Raw genomic sequence first — 17,363 nt, 5'->3', positions numbered from 1 at the left:
TGGTTTGGGATGATTTGGAGCGAAGAGTGAAGGAAAAGAAGCCATCAAGTGTCAACATATGTGGGAACCCCTTCAAGACTGCTGGAAAAGCATTCCAGGTGAAGCTGGTTGAGAGAATACCAAGAGTGTGCAAAGCTGTCATCAAGGCAAAGGCTGGCTACTTTTGAGAATACATTTTGATTTGTTTAATGTAGAAAATAGTACAAATAAAGAAAAACCCTGGAATGAGTAGGTGTGTGCAAACTTTTGACTGGCTTTATGATATACAGTACCATAGTTTGACAGCCTATTTTTACCCCAACACTGTGGTCTGAAACTGTTGGTTTGCGGGCCACATCGGGCAAGTCACATTACGTTGGCTTGCAAAATTATATGTTTCCTATTGGAATCCAGCCAGTTAGGATATCCCAAAATTTGAACTTTTAATCACCCGCAACCTGCATTTAGAACGACTGCCAAGATAGGGAACATTTTGTTAGGTTACAGCCTTATTCTAAAATGTATTAAATTGTTTTTTCCCGTCATCAATCTACAAACAATACCCCACAAAAAAAAAATCTGAAATATCACATTTACATAAGTATTCAGAACCTTTACTCAGTACTTCGTTGAAGCGATTACAGCCTCAAGTCTTCTTGGGTATGACGCTACAAGCTTGGCACACCTGTATTTGGGGATTTTCTCCCATTCTTCTCTGCAGATCCTCTCAAGCTCTGTCAGGTTGAACGGGGAGCATTGCTGCACAGCTATTTTCAGGTCTCTCCAGAGATCAAATCAAATCAAAGTTTATTTGTCACGTGCGCCAAATACAACAGGTGTAGTAGACATTACAGTGAAATGCTTACTTACAGGCTCTAACCAAAAGTGCAAAAAAAGGTGTTAGGTGAACAATAGGTAAGTAAAGAAATAAAAACAGTAAAAATACATATACAGTAGCGAGGCTATAAAACTAGCGATGTTCTAAAAGTAGCGATGCTATAAAAGTAGCGAGGCTATAAAGGTAGCGAGGCTACATACAGTCACCGGTTAGTCAGGCTGATTGAGGTAGTATGTACATGTAGATATGGTTAAAGTGACTATGCATATGAGATGAACAGAGAGTAGCAGTAGCGTAAAAGAGGGGTTGGCGGGTGGCGGGACACAATGCAGATAGCCTGGTTAGCCAATGTGGTGGAGCACTGGTTGGTCGGCCCAATTGAGGTAGTATGTACATGAATGTATAGTTAAAGTGACTATGCAGATATGATAAACAGAGAGTAGCAGCAGCGTAAAAAGAGGGGTTGGGGGGCACACAATGCAAATAGTCCGGGTAGCCATTTGATTACCTTTTCAGGAGTCTTATGGCTTGGGGGCAAAAACTGTTGAGAAGCCTTTTTGTACTAGACTTGGCACTCTGGTACCGCTTGCCATGCGTTAGCAGAGAGAACATTCTGACTGGGGTGGCTGGGGTCTTTGACAATTTTTAGGGCCTTCCTTTGACACCGCCTGGTGTAGAGGTCCTGGATGGCAGGCAGCTTAGCCCCAGTGATGTACTGGGCCGTACACATTACCCTTTGTAGTGCCTTGCGGTAAGAGGCCGAGCAATTGCCGTACCAGGCAGTGATGCAACCAATCAGGATGCTCTCGATGTTGCAGCTGTAGAACGTTTTGATGATCTCAGAACCCATGACAAATCTTTTTAGTTTCCTAAGAGGGATAAGTTGTTATTCTGGCACCACACGGCCAGGTCTCTGACCTCCTCCCTATAGGCTGTCTCGTCGTTGTCTGTGATCAGGCCTACCACTGTTGTGTCGTCTGCAAACTTAATGATGGTGTTGGAGTCGTGCCTGGCCATGCAGTCGTGGGTGAACAGGGAGTACAGAAGTGGACTGAGCACGCACCCCTGTGGAGCTCCTGTGTAGAGGATCAGTGTGGCAGATGTGTTGCTATCTACCCTCACCACCTGGGGGCTGCCCGTCAGGAAGTCCAGGATCCAGTTGCAGTGGGAGGTGTTTAGTCCCAGGATCCTTAGCTTAGTGATGAGCTTTGAGGGTACTATGGTGTTGAAAGCTGAGCTGTAGTCCATGAATAGTATTCTCACATAAGTGTTCCTTTTGTCCAGGTAGGAAAGGGCAGTGTGGAGTGCAATAGAGATTGCATCATCTGTGGATCTGTTTGGGCCGTATGGAAATTGGAGTGGGTCTAGGGTTTCTGAGATAATGGTGTTGATGTGAGCCATTACCAACCTTTCAAAGCACTTCATGGATGTGAGTGCTATACAGGTCTGTAGTCATTTAGGCAGGTTGCCTTTGTGTTCTTGGCACAGGGACTATGGTGGTCTGCTTGAAACATGTTGGCATTACAGACTCAATCAGGGACATGTTGAAAATGTCAGTGAAGACACCTGCCAGTTGGTCAGCACATGCCCGGAGATGTACAATCGGGTTCATGTCCGGGCCCTGGTTGGGCCACTCAAGGACATTCAGAGACTTGTCCCGACGCCACTCCTGCGTTGTCTTGGCTGTGTGCTTAGGGTTGTTGTCCTGATGGAAGGTGAACCTTTGCCCCAGTCTGAGGTCCTGAGTGCTCTGGAGCAGGTTTTCATTAAGGATCTCTCTGTACTTTGCACCGTTCATCTTTGCCTTGATCCTGACTAGTCTCCCAGTCCCTGCCCCTGTAAAACATCCCAACAGCATGATGCTGCTACCACCATGTTTCACGGTAAGGATGGTGCCAGGTTTCCTCAGACCAGAGAATCTTGTTTCTCATGGTCTAAGAGTCTTTAGGTGCCTTTTGGCAAACTCCAAGTGGGCTGTCATGTGCCTTTTACTGAGGAGTGGCCTGATTGATGGAGGGCTGCAGAGATGGTTGTCCTTCTGGAAGGTTCTCCCATCTCCACAGAGGAACTCTAGAGCTATGTCAGAGTGACCATTGGGTTCTTGGTCAAATCAAATCAAATGTTATTGGTCACATACACATGGTTAGCAGATGTTAATGCGAGTGTAGCGAAATGCGATTGCTTCTAGTTCCAACAGTGCAATAATATCTAACAAGTAATCTAACAATTACACAACAACTACCTTATACACACAAATATAAAGGGGTGGAATAAGAATGTGTACATATACAGTGGGGCAAAAAAGTATTTAGTTAGCCACCAATTGTGCAAGTTCTCCCACTTATAAAAAGATGAGAGAGGCCTGTAATTTTCATCATAGGTACACTTCAACTATGACAGACAAAATGAGAAAAAAAATCCAGAAAATCACATTGTAGGATTTTTAATGAATTTATTTGCAAATTATGATGGAAAATAAGTATTTGGTCAATAACAAAAGTTTATCTCAATACTTTGTTATATACCCTTTGTTGGCAATAACAGAGGTCAAATGTTTTCTGTAAGTTTTCACACACTGTTGCTGGTATTTTGGCCCATTCCTCCATGCAGATCTCCTTTAGAGCAGTGATGTTTTGGGGCTGTTGCTGGGCAACACGGACTTTCAAATCCCTCCAAAGATTTTCTATGGGGTTGAGATCTGGAGACTGGCTAGGCCACTCCAGGACCTTGAAATGTTTCTTACGAAGCCACTCCTTTGTTGCCCGGGCGGTGTGTTTGGGATCATTGTCATGCTGAAAGACCCAGCCACGTTTCATCTTCAATGCCCTTGCTGATGGTAGGCTTTGTTACTTTGGTCCCAGCTCTCTGCAGGTCATTCACTAGGTCCCCCCGTGTGGTTCTGGGATTTTTGCTCACCGTTCTTGTGATCATTTTGACCCCACGGGGTGAGATCTTGCGTGGAGCCCCAGATCGAGGGAGATTATCAGTGGTCTTGTATGTCTTCCATTTCCTAATAATTGCTCCCACAGTTGATTTCTTCAAACCAAGCTGCTTACCTATTGCAGATTCCATCTTCCCAGCCTGGTGCAGGTCTACAATTTTGTTTCTGGTGTCCTTTGACAGCTCTTTGGTCTTGGCCATAGTGGAGTTTGGAGTGTGACTGTTTGAGGTTGTGGACAGGTGTCTTTTATACTGATAACAAGTTCAAACAGGTGCCATTAATACAGGTAACGAGTGGAGGACAGAGGAGCCTCTTAAAGAAGAAGTTACAGGTCTGTGAGAGCCAGAAATCTTGCTTGTTTGTAGGTGACCAAATACTTATTTTCCACCATAATTTGCAAATAAATTCATTAAATATCCTACAATGTGATTTTCTGGATTTTTTTCTCATTTTGTCTGTCATAGTTGAAGTGTACCTATGGTGAAAATTACAGGCCTCTCTCATCTTTTTAAGTGGGTGAACTTGCACAATTGGTGGCTGACTAAATACTTTTTTGCCCCACTGTAAATATATGGATGAGCGATATCCGAGCGGCATAGGCAAGATGCAATAGATGGTATAAAATACAGTATATACATATGATATGAGTAATGTAAGATATGTAAACATTATTTATCATCACTTATTAAAGTGGCCAATGATTTCGAGTCTGTATGTAGGTAGCAGCCTCTTTGTGTTAGTGATGGCTGTTTAACTGTCTGATGGCCTTGAGATAAACAGCTTCTTTCAGTCTCTCGGTCCCAGCTTTGATACACCTGTACTGAACTTGCAGTCTGGATGGTAGAGTGGTAAACAGCCAGAGGCCCGGGTGGTTGTTGTCCTTGATGATATTTTTGACCTTCCTGTGACACCGGGTGCTGTAGGTGTCCTGGAGGGCAGGTAGTTTGCCCCCGGTGATGTGTTGTGCACCCTCTGGAGAGCCTTGCGGTTGTGGGTGGTGCAGTTGCTGTACCAGGCGGTGATACAGGCCGACAGGATGCTCTCAATTTTGCATCTGTAAAAGTTTGTGAGGGTTTTAGTTGACAAGCCACATTTCTTCAGCCGCCTGAGGTTGAAGAGGCGCTGTAGCGTGGGTGAACCATTGTGTGGGTGAACCATTTCAGTTTGTCCGTGATGTGTACGCCGAGGAACTTAAAACTTCCACTTTCTCCACTGCTGTCCCATCGATGTGGATAGGGGGGTGCTCCCTCTGCTGTTTCCTGAAATCCACGATCATCTCCTTTGTTGATGTTGAGTGAGAGGTTGTTTTCCTGACACCACACTCTGAGTGCCCTCACCTCCTCCCTGTAGGCTGTCTCATCACTGTTGGTAATCAAGCCCACTACTGTTGTGTCTTCTGCAGTCATGGGTAAACAGGAAGTACAGGAGGGGGCTGAGCACCCACCCTTGTGGGTCCCCGGTAATGAGGATCAGTGAAGTGGAGATGTTTCCTACCTTCACCACCTGAGGGCAGCCAGTCAGAAAGTCCAGGGTGATTAGCTTGTCTGGAAGCAAGACGTCGGTGTCCGTGACGTGGCTGGTTTTCTTTTTGTAGTCTATAATTGCCTGTAGACCCTGCCACATATGTCTCGTGTCTGAGTCGTTGAATTGCGACTACACTTTGTCCCTATACCGACATTTTGCTTGTTTGATTGCCTTGCGGAGGGAATAACTACACTGTTTATATTTGACCATATTACCAGTAATCTTTCCGTGGTTAAATGCAGTGGTTCGCACCTTCAATTTTGCACGGATGTCGCCATCTATCCACGGTTTCTGGTTAGAGTAGATATTAATAGTCACAGTGGGTACAACATCTCCAATGCACTTCCTTATAAACTCTCTCACCGAATCAGCGTATAAATCTATGTTATTCTCTGAGGCTGCCCGGAACATTCCCAGTCCGCGTGATCAAAACAATCTTGAAGCGTGGATTCCGATTGGTCAGACCAGCAGTGAATAGTTCTTGTCACGGGAACATCCTGTTTGAGTTTCTGCCTATAGGACAGTAGGAGTAAAATGGAGTTGTGGTCGGATTTGCCGAAGGGAGGGCGGGGGAGGGCCTTCTATGCATCGCGGAAGTTAGAGTAGCAGGGATCACGAGTGCTTCAATCAATGTGCTGATAGAATTTAGGTAGCCTTGTTCTCAAATTTGCTTTGTTAAAATCCCCAGCTACAATAAATGCAACCTCAGGATATATGGTTTCCAGTTTGCATAGAGTTCAGTGAAGTTCCTTGAGGGCCATCGTGGTATCGGCTTGTGGGGGGATATGGTCACCTCCCTGACCGCGGCCCTTCTCCCGCGATTGCTCAGTTTGGCCCAGCAACCAGCTCTAGGAAGAGTCTTGGTGGTTCCAAACTTCTTTCATTTAAGAATGATGGAAGCCACTGTGTTCTTGGGGACCTTCAGTGCTGCCGAAATGTTTTGGTACCTTTCCCCAGATCTGTGCCTCGACACAATCCTGTCTCTGAGCTCTACGGAAATTTCCTTCGACCTCATGGCTTGGTTTTTGCTCTGACATACACGGTCAACTGTTGGACCTTCTATAGACAGGTGTGTGCCTTTCCAAATCATGTCCAATCAATTGAATTTACCATAGGTGGACTCCAATCAAGTTGTAGAAACATCTCAAGCATGATCAATGGAAAGAGAATGCACCTGAGCTCAATTTCGAGTCTCATAGCAAATGTTCTGAAAACGTATGTAAATAAGCTCTTTCTGTTTTTTAAACATTTCTATAAACCTGTTTTCGCTTTGTCCTTATGGGGTATTGTGTGTAGATGAGGATAATTTTTTTTTAATCCATTTTAGAATAAGGCTGTAACGTAACAAAATGTGGAAAAAGTCAAGGGGTATTAATACTTTCCGAAGGCACTGTACAGCTGAAGGTACATTATCTCTATTTTTATATTTTTGTTCCCCCTGGAACAATATTGTACCCTAAATATTACTATTCTCCATCCCTAACCCCTGACCGATAAACAGAATACAGAAATAGTGACTAAAGCATCTAAATCTTTTATGGAAACTGACAGCAATAATATTCTGTATCTGGAAAATAATTCATCTTATAAACATTGCTGGTTGAACTATTGTTCTTTTGTTTCTCTGTGAAGGCACAAAGCTTCAGTACTTTTCAGATCTCAAAGCACTACACTCTCCTACTGCACTGCACTCCACCATCTCAGTGGTCCAATCCAAATTGTAATAATGATGCTGAAGTTCCTGTAATGGCCGTCATTTGTTCGCCCCGAGGAGTAGCAGTCCTAGTGTGAGACAGGAGAGGGGGGCGGGGGTGAAGAAAGAGAGGGGGGGGGGGGGGGGGGGAGAGAGAGAGAGAGAGAGAGGGGAGAAAAAAAGACAGAATAAAGAGAGACAAAGAGGAGAGGGGGGTAGAGGAAGAGTGAGGGTTTGAGCGAGAGACAGAGAGCGCGAGAGAGAAAGAGATTATTTCCCAGGATGGGTTCTCTCCAGAGCCAGCCCAACACTTCCTCAGACAGTAATATCATGCAAAATGGTCCAGCTGTGCTTTCATCTCCTAATTTCATTACAGTGAGCAGGTAGAGATCAGGGATTGCATTATCCTCCCCTGTAATTTCATTCACAGGCAGCCTCTCCGCTGCACGGCGCTTGACACATTCTTTGCATCTCCAAAGAAACGGCAGATCAGAAAAAAAGAGGAGAGAGGGATCGCTTCCCTTCTGTGCTCCAGACACATCTCGGAGTCTCCTCTAAATGCATATTTTTCTTCCCATAATTCATCTTGAGCAACAAATGCATTATTAGAGAAGCAAAGAGAGAGCGTCACTCATGGGAAGAGAGAGAGCGTTTTCATGTGCTGCCAATGCTCCAGATTCGCATATTCATATACTATATAGACTGACAGTGTAGAATAACCCTCTGTCAAGGAGATGCAGAAACATATCTCAAATATACTATGTTTTGTATTTCATAACCTTGCGCTGGGGCGATGTAGGACAACTGGTGAGTTTATGTGCTCTCACCATTATTTTGGACATGATGACAGCTGAATCTGCAGCGAGGAGGGTGATGAAAAATGAATGTCAAAGTGCCAGGCAGGCCGTAACTCACACACACACACACACACACACACACACACACACGAAATGTCAGAGTGGTGCTAGCGCAGCAGAGTGAGAGTGACTGAGGCAGATCTGGACTTGGTCCTGACTGTGACCTGAGTGGTTGTGACAAGCCAGCCAGGCGGAACAGGCCAGGGTAGGCTAGGGTAAGGCAGGGTAGGCCAGGGTAAGGCAGGGGAGGCTAGGGTAGGCCATGGTAATGCAGGGTAGGCCAGGGTAAGGCAGGGTAGGCCAGGGTAAGGCAGGGTAGGCCAGGGTAGGCCAGGGTAAGGCAGGGTAGGCTAGGGTAGGGCAGGGTAAGACAGGGTAGGCTAGGGTAGGCCAGGGTAATGCAGGGGAGGCCAGGGTATGGCAGGGGAGGGTAGGGTAAGGCAGGGGAGGGTATGGTAGGCCAGAGTAAGGCAGGGTAAGGCAGGGGAGGGGAGGGTAGGGTAAGGTAGGGGAGGGTAAGGCAGGGTAGGCCAGGGTAAGGCAGGGGAGGGTAGGGGAGTGCAGGGGAGGGTAGGGTAAGGCAGGGTAGGCCAGAGTAAGGCAGGGTAAGGCAGGGGAGGGTAGGGTAGGGCGGGGCAGGGTAATGCAGGGGAGGGTAGGGTAGGCCAGGGTAAGGCAGGGGAGGGTAGGGTAGGCAGGCGAGGGTAGGGTAAGGCAGGGGAGGGTAGGGTAGGGCACGGTAAGGCAGAGTAGACCAGGGTAAGGCATGGGAGGGGAGGGTAGGCCAGAGTAAGGCAGGATAGGCCAGGGTAAGGCAGAGTAGGGCAGGGTAATGCAGGTTAGGCCAGGGTAAAGCAGAGTAGGCCATGGTAAGGCAGGGTAGGCCAGGGTAAGGCAGAGTAGGCCAGGGTAAGGCAGAGTAGGCCAGGGTAAGGCAGGGTAGGCCAGGGTAAGGCAGGGTAAGGCAAAGTAGGCCAGGGTAAGGCAGGGTAGGCCAGGGTAAGGCAGGGTAAGCCAGTGTAAGGCAGGGGAGGGGAGGGTAGGTGGGAATAGAATGGATCTCCAGATCCAGACCACAACGTGAGGCAGAGAGTAAGGACATGCCACATACAGTACAGTTGTGGCCAAAAGTTTTGAGAATAATTAATTTCCACAAAGTTTGCTGCTTCAGTGTCTTTAAATATTTTTGTCAGATGTTACTATGGAATACTGAAGTATAATTTTAAGCATTTCATAAGTGTCAAAGGCATTTATTGACAATTACATGAAGTTGATGCAAAGAGTCAATATTTGCAGTGTTGACCCTTCTTTTTCAAGACCTCTGCAATCCACCCTGGCATGCTGTCAATTAACCTCTGGGCCACATCCTGACTGATGGCAGCCCATTCTTGCATAATCAATGCTTGGAGTTTGTCAGAATTTGTGGGTTTTTGTTTGTCCACCCGCCTCTTGAGGATTGAAGTTCTCAATGGGATTAAGGTCTGGGGATTTTCCTGGCCATGGACGCAAAATATTGTTCCCCGAGCCACTTAGTTATCACTTTTGCCTTATGACAAGGTGCTCCATCATGCTGGAAAAGGCAGTGTTTGTCACTAAACTGTTTCTGGATGGTTGGGAGAAGTTGCTCTCGGAGGATGTGTTGGTACCATTCTTTATTCATGGCTGTGTTCTTAGGCAAAATTGTGAATGAGCCCACTCCCTTGGCTGAGAAGCAACCCCACACATGAATGGTCTCAGGATGCTTTACTGTTGGCGCTCACCTCGTCTTCTCCGGACAAGCTTTTTTTTCGGATGCCCCAAACAAATCGGAAAGGGTATTCATCAGAGAAAATTACTTTACCCCAGTCCTCAGCAGTCCAATCCCTGTACCTTTTACAGAATATCAGTCTGTCCCTGGTGTTTTTCCTGAAGAGAAGTGGCTTCTTTGCTGCCCTTCTTGACACCAGGCCATCTTCCAAAGGTCTTCGCCTCACTGTGCGTGCAGATGCACTCACACCTGCCTGCTGCCATTCCTGAGCAAGCTCTGTACTGGTGGTGCCCCGATCCCGCAGCTGAATCAACTTTAGGAGACGGTCCTGGCGCTTGCTGGACTATCTTGAGCGCCCTGAAGCCTTCTTCACAGCAATTGAACTGATAAATGGTTGATTTAGGTGCAATCTTACTGGCAGCAATATCCTTGCCTGTGAAGCCCTTTTTGTGCAAAGCAATGATGACGGCACGTGTTTCCTTGCAGGTAACCATGGTTGACAGAGGAAGAACAAATGATTCCACCCTCCTTTTGAAGCTTCCAGTCTGTTATTCGAACTCAATCAGCATGACATAGTGATCTGCAGCCTTGTCCTTGTCAACACTCACACCCGTGTTAACGAGAGAATCACTGACATGTCAGCTGGTCCATTTGTGGCAGGGCTGAAATGCAGTGGAAATGTTTTTTTGAGATTCGGTTCATTTGCATGGCAAATAGGGACTTTGCAATTAATTGCAATTCATCTGATCACTCTTCATAACATTCTGGAGTATATACAAATTGCCATCATACAAACTGAGGCAGCAGACTTTGTGAAAATAAATATTTGTGTCATTTTCAAAACTTTTGGTCACACCTGACTAGCTGTCACACTTGGAGGAAGTGAGGAGGGTGTAATTGAGGCCTGCAATTCGGGGCGTTCTTGCATGTGGGCGTTTCTGCTTCCAGTACAGTAGGTGGCGTTAAAGCATGTTAACGTTGGATGCCAGCAGCCGATAAACCCAACAGAAGGCTAGGGCGACAACGGTAGTTAGCTAGCTGTGCACCGGTACACAGTGTTCTTCGTCCCCGACTGTCGGGCACTGTTTCCCATAATACTGTTAAATATGGCTGGTGTTTGGCAGGTGGCAGTGAAGGACACTGTGTGCTAGCTTAGCCAGCTAGTCCAGTACACAGAAAGTGGGAGGCGGGGACGACACCATCTGCTAGCTAGCTAACTAGCATGCTAGCTAGCCAGTACATAGTGTCCCTAACTAGCAACATAGTGTCGCCCCAGCCTCCCGCCTGCTGTGCTAGTGGGAGGCGGGGATGACATTGTCCTGTCGGGCATAATTGTCTCCGCGGGAACCTCTGGTACGTGGGAATTCCTGATGCAGGTATGGCCACATGCAGGAATGCCCTGAACTGCGGGCTGCAGTTGCACACGATTAGAGAAAGTAGTAGCTTTAAGGGAACGACACACGCATCACTACAATGCATTACAATGGGCAGGCTTGTTTGGGTATGAAGAGTGGGTAGGACAGGGAAGGGTGTGTGGTGGCAAGGGGGGTTTGAGGAATGGGTTAGGGAAAGATGGGGGAGTGGAGATTGTGGTAGGGAAGGAAGCATGGGACATAGACCATTCCTCCTGACTCCTGTTCATGACTGACTCAATGCAGAAAGGAGCGACAGACTCGGTGTCCTGCCTCTCATTCAATATTCATGATAGCCTCCCTCTGGCTGTGCTGATGCTGTACTGAATGCTGCTCTCCCTCCCTGCATCTTAATCCACACTGAGCTCCCCTCTCCCTGGGACACTGAGCTAGCTCTTCCCATCTCCCTGGCCTAGTTTAGGCTGCTGCCACTGGGCTGCTCTGAGGGCTGTTTGGAGGGTCAGTGCTAATCGCTGGTTTACATATGTCCCGTCCAGTGGCATCACAGCGCTGCAGCTAACAGGGGAGGAGAGCATTCAGCTGGGCCCTGTCCCAGCGCAGTCCCCACTCTCCACTCATCGACCAGCTGCCAGGGACAGAACCTGAATTTAAATAACGCCTGCAGTGTGTGTGTGTGTGTGTGTGTGTGTGTGTGTGTGTGTGTGTGTGTGTGTGTGTGTGTTGGATATGGAACAGGGACAGGGGATGTTATAAAAATTGGTGACATGGAGCAAGAGAGAAAGAACACGAGAGAGATCCGCATTGGATCAAAAGTAATTATTCACAACAGGAGGCTGCAGAGTTAATTCAACCAATCAGAGCGAAGGTGGGGGATGGGAAGAGAGAGAGACTGAGGGAGAGGGGGAGAGAGAGAGAGAGAGAGAGAGAGAGAGAGAGAGAGAGAGAGAGAGAGAAATACAGAGGGAGAGAGAAACCCTGTTTAAAGGAATCACTTCAAAGCTACACTTCTTCTAGCCTTTCGTTACATAGCACACTCCAGAAAGACCATCCTATAAATTAAAACGGTAATGACCATGGGTAAAACACCCTGACCTCTGCATTCAGGATGTTAACAGTGCAGTCATAGCAGGTTAATGAGGAAGTGGTGATTCCACACCAGGAGCTAGCTTTATGACACCGATCAGTTCTAAAATGGCTGACATTTCACCAGTGCTTTTGTCCTGGACATAATACTAAATGTCTTCACTGCTAGCATAACAAGTCAGGTCAATTGTCTGAGGGGAAGCTCTCTATGCGTCTACTCCAGGAATATGTAACTGCTTTCCAGTCACCAACATACATATGAAGTGACAGAATATTGACATTATGTACTGACATTGAAAGACAACACGGGCTGGCACTAAGTGATGCATGTGTGTACGTACATCTGCATCATATGAGTGTGTACATGCACGCCGCATGTGGGGCTGCATATGCATGTTCGCATGCATGTACAGTACCAGTCAAAAGTTTGGATTCACCTACTCATTCAATGTTTTTTCTCTAGTTTTACATTGTAAAATAATAGTGAAGACGTCAAAACTATGAAATAACACATAATGAATTATGTAGTAATCAAAAGTGTTAAACAAATCAAAATATAGACCAAGGCTGCGGTACAAACTCATAAAAGACACACCCTCCACTTACCCTCGCCTTATGCACTTGGGGGAATCCCCGTCACCATCTTGGAGGGTGGTCCAAATGATTAGCCAAGCAAAGGAAGTTTGCAACGTAAGCCCCTCTGTCCTCGTTTTTAGAAGAGTTTGCAAGTGTACAATTATGTTCACTTCGGGGACTGAAACTCCACATAATTCAATTTGCGACGATTGTACATCCGCTAAGAAAAGTCCACCAAAAATTAAAACCTCAACGTCAATATGGAGTCAACATACAAGTCTAAGTAAAAACAAATGTAATCAAGTTAGAAATTGTGCTACTAATGCACATGACGGCACAAACACGTCTCATAAATGTAATGATGTTTTTGTTTGGTTAGCTTATGGAAATTGTAGAAATAAAACATTTTTCTTCTTCAGAAGTTCCAGCTAGGCTAATGTTAGATAGCTAATTAATTTACTAGCTATCATACAGTAGGCATATATTAATAATTGTATATAAAAAGTATATATGCAATCACAACTGACTACAGTGCATATGAAGCACCCACAAGCTACCGGTGTCTGAAAACACAATCATTGCGGGATGAACGAGTGACAAATTTCCGGGCAAGGGCGGTCCAGTGGACACTGGGCCTCCTGAGCGGCGCAGTAGTCTGAGTCTGTAGTCTGAGGATACTGCCACTAGAGATTCTGGGTTCGAGTCCAGGCTCTGCCGCAGCCTGCAGCGACCGGCAGACCCATGGGGCGGCGCACAATTGGCTTTAACGTCATCCGGGTTAGGGAAGGATTTCGCACTAGCGACTCCTGTGGCAGGCCGGGCGCAGTGCACGCTGACATGGTCGCCAGGTGTATGGTGTTTCCTCCGACACGTTGGTGCGGCTGGCTTCCGGGTTAAGTGGGAATTGTGTCAAGAAGCAGTGCGGCTTGGTTGGGTTGTGTTTCGGAGGAGATCAGCTTTAATAGTGCAGATAGATTTAATTTAGATAGATTTCAGATATAGATACATTGCCAATCCCCTATATATTTTTTGGGTAAACATATTTTCTATATATACACATATATACACACACACCAACATATATACTATATATAAATATACATACAAATACACATACATAAACTCAGTCCTCTCACTGTCAACTACATTTATTTTCAGCAAACTTAAATAAATATTTGTATGAACATAAGATTCAACAACTGAGATATAAACTGAACAAGTTCCACAGACATGTGACTAACAGAAATGGAATAATGTGTCACTGAACAAAGGGGGGTCAAAAGTAACAGTCAGTTCTTGCTGTGTGGCCACCAGATGCATTAAGTACTGCAGTGCATCTCCTCCTCAGGGACTGCACCAGATTTGCCAGTTCTTGCTGTGAGATGTTGTTACCCTACTCTTCCACCAAGGCACCTGCAAGTTCCCGGACATTTCTGGGGGAAATGGCCCTAGCCCTCACCCTCCGATCCAACAGGTCCCAGACGTGCTCAATGGGATTGAGATCCGGGCTCTTTGTTGGCCATGGCAGAACACTGACATTCCTGTCTTGCAGGAAATCACACACAGAACGAGTAGTATGGCTGGTGGCACTGTCATGCTGGAGGGTCATGTCAGCACGAGCCTGCAGGAAGGGTACCACATAAGGGAGGAGGATGTCTTCCCTGTAACGCACATGATGCTGTGACACACCGCCCCAGACCATGACAGAACCTCCACCTCCAAATCGATCCCGCTCCAGAGTACAGGCCTCAGTGTAACGCTAATTCCTTCGACAATAAACGCGAATCCGACCATCACCTTTGGTGAGACAAAACCGCGACTCGTCAGTGAAGCGCACTTTTTGCCAGTCCTGTCTGGTCCAGTGACGGTGGGTTTGTGCCCATAGGCGACGTTGTTGCCGGTGATGTCTGGTGAGGACCTGCCTTACAACAGGCCTACAAGCCCTCAGTCCAGCCTCTCTCAGCCTATTGCGGACAGTCTGAGCACTGATGGAGGGATTGTGCATTCCTGGTGTAACTCGGGCAGTTGTTGTTGCCATCCTGTACCTGTCCCGCAGGTGTGATGTTCAGATGCACCGATCCTGTGCAGGTGTTGTTACATGTGGTCTGCCACTGCGAAGACTATCAGCTGTTGCAATTGCAATTTATTGCTCTGGCCACATCTGCAGTCCTCATGCCTCCTTGCAGCATGTCTAAGGCACATTCATGCAGATGAGCAGGGACCCTGGGCATCTTTCTTTTGGTGTTTTTCAGAGTCAGTAGAAAGGCCTCTTTAGTTTGCTAAGTTTTCATAACTGGGACCTTAATTGCCTACCGTCTGTAAGATGTTAGTGTCTTAACGACCGTTTCACAGGTGCATGGTCATTAATTGTTTATGGTTCATGGAAACAGTGTTTAAACCCTTTACAATGAAGATCTGTGAAGTTATTTGGATTTTTACGAATTATCTTTGAAAGACAGGGTCCTGAAAAAGGGCTGTTTCTTTTTTTGAGTTTATATACACTGCTCAAAAAAATAAAGGGAACACTAAAATAACACATCCTAGATCTGAATGAATGAAATATTCTTATTAAATACTTTTTTCTTTACATAGTTGAATGTGCTGACAACAAAATCCCACAAAAATTATCAATGGAAATCAAATTTATCAACCCATGGTGGTCTGGATTTGGAGTCACACCCACAATTAAAGTGGAAAACCACACAGGCTGATCCAACTTTGATGTAATGTCCTTAAAACAAGTCCAAATGAGGCTCAGTAGTGTGTGTGGCCTCCACGTGCCTGTATGACCTCCCTACAACGCCTGGGCATGCTCCTGATGAGGTGGTGGATGGTCTCCTGAGGGATCTCCTCCCAGACCTGGACTAAAGCATCCGCCAACTCCTGGGCAGTCTGTGGTGCAACATGACGTTGGTGGATGGAGCGAGACATGATGTCCCAGATGTGCTCAATTGGATTCAGGTCTGGGGAACGGGCAGGCCAGTCCATAGCATCAATGCCTTCCTCTTGCAGGAACTGCTGACACACTCCAGCCACATGAGGTCTAGCATTGTCTTGCATTAGGAGGAACCCAGGGCCAACCGCACCAGCATATGGTCTCACAAGAGGTCTGAGGATGTCATCTCGGTACCTAATGGCAGTCAGGCTACCTCTGGTGAGCACATGGAGGGCTGTGCGGCCCCCCAAAGAAATGCCACCCCACACCATGACTGACCCACCGCCAAACCGGTCATGCTGGAGGATGTTGCAGGCAGCAGAACATTCTCCACGGCGTCTCCAGACTCTGTCACGTCTGTCACATGTGCTCAGTGTGAACCTGCTTTCATCAATGAAGAGCACAGGGCGCCAGTGGCGAATTTGCAAATCTTGGTGTTCTCTGGCAAATGCCAAACGACCTGCACGGTGTTGGGCTGTAAGCACAACCCCCACCTGTGGACGTCGGGCCCTCATACCACCGTCATGGAGTCTGTTTCTGACCGTTTGAGCAGACACATGCACATTTGTGGCCTGCTGGAGGTCATTTTGCAGGGCTCTGGCAGTGCTCCTCCTGCTCCTCCTTGCACAAAGGCGGGGGTAGCGGTCCTGCTGCTGGGTTGTTACCCTCCTACGGCATCCTCCACGTCTCTTGATGTACTGGCCTGTCTCCTGGTAGCGCCTCCATGCTCTGGACACTACGCTGACAGACACAGCAAACCTTCTTGCCACAGGATGTGCCATCCTGGATGAGCTGCACTACCTGAGCTACTTGTGTGGGTTGTAGACTCCGTCTCATGCTACCACTAGAGTGAAAGCACCGCCAGCATTCAAAAGTGACCAAAACATCAGCCAGGACGCATAGGAACTGAGAAGTGGACTGTGGTCACCACCTGCAGAACCACTCCTTTATTGGGGGTGTCTTGCAAATTTCCTACTGTTGTCTATTCCATTTGCACAATAGCATGTGAAATGTATTGTCAATTAGTGTTGCTTCCTAAGTGGACAGTTTGATTTCACAGAAGTGTGATTGACTTGGAGTTGCATTGTGTTGTTTAAGTGTTCCCTTTATTTTTTTGAGCAGTGTACATAAAATGGCGCCGGAGCAGAAGGCAGACGTTTTACGTGGCCGCAACCGATTGTTTTTTTGTTTGTTTGTAAGTTATTTCTTTACTCATTTTGTATATAATGTTACTGCTACCGTCTCTTATGACCGAAAATATCTTATAGATATCAGGACTGCGATTACTCACCACGGACTAGCGGAATCCTTTTTCTTCTTTCATGACTCTGACGAGCCCGAGGCGGAAGATATACGGCTTCCTCGGGAACAGTCCCCGACCCCCGTGATCTGCGTGAAGAGGAGGTGGAGAAAGAGAGGCCGGAGAGCGGGATGCCTTCTGAAAATTCGGAGGCGATTGAATAAACCCCCAATTCCCTCAATTCTGCTAGCAAACATGCAATCTTTGGACAATAAAATCAATGAGTTAGGGGAAGATGAAACTACTAATGGGACATTAAAAACTAACATCTTATGATTCACAGAGTTGTGACTGAACGACGACAATATCAACATACACCTGGCTGGTTATACGATGTACCGGCAGGATAGAACAGTGGCGTCTGGTAAGACAAGTCTGGTGGACTATGTGTTTTTGTAAATAACAGCTGGTGCACTATATATAAGGAAGTCTCGAGCTATTGCTCGCCTGAGTTTGAATATATCATGGTAAGCTGTAGACCACACTATCTACAGAGAGAGTTCTCATCTGTATTCTT

The 17,363-nt window shown here is 46.6% G+C and overlaps 1 protein-coding gene across 2 annotated transcripts in view; it reads right to left on the bottom strand.

The window, feature by feature from the left end:
* LOC110529652 (mitochondrial peptide methionine sulfoxide reductase) overlaps positions 1–17,363 on the bottom strand; it is a 117,255-nt gene that overhangs the window by 79,563 nt on the left and 20,329 nt on the right. The gene's annotated exons all lie outside the window — the stretch shown is intronic.

This window comes from Oncorhynchus mykiss, chromosome 8 (assembly GCF_013265735.2).
Source record: "Oncorhynchus mykiss isolate Arlee chromosome 8, USDA_OmykA_1.1, whole genome shotgun sequence".
Taxonomy (NCBI): Eukaryota; Metazoa; Chordata; class Actinopteri; order Salmoniformes; family Salmonidae; genus Oncorhynchus; species Oncorhynchus mykiss.
Note: the sequence above shows the minus strand (reverse complement) of the source record. Positions and strands in the feature narration are given on the sequence as shown.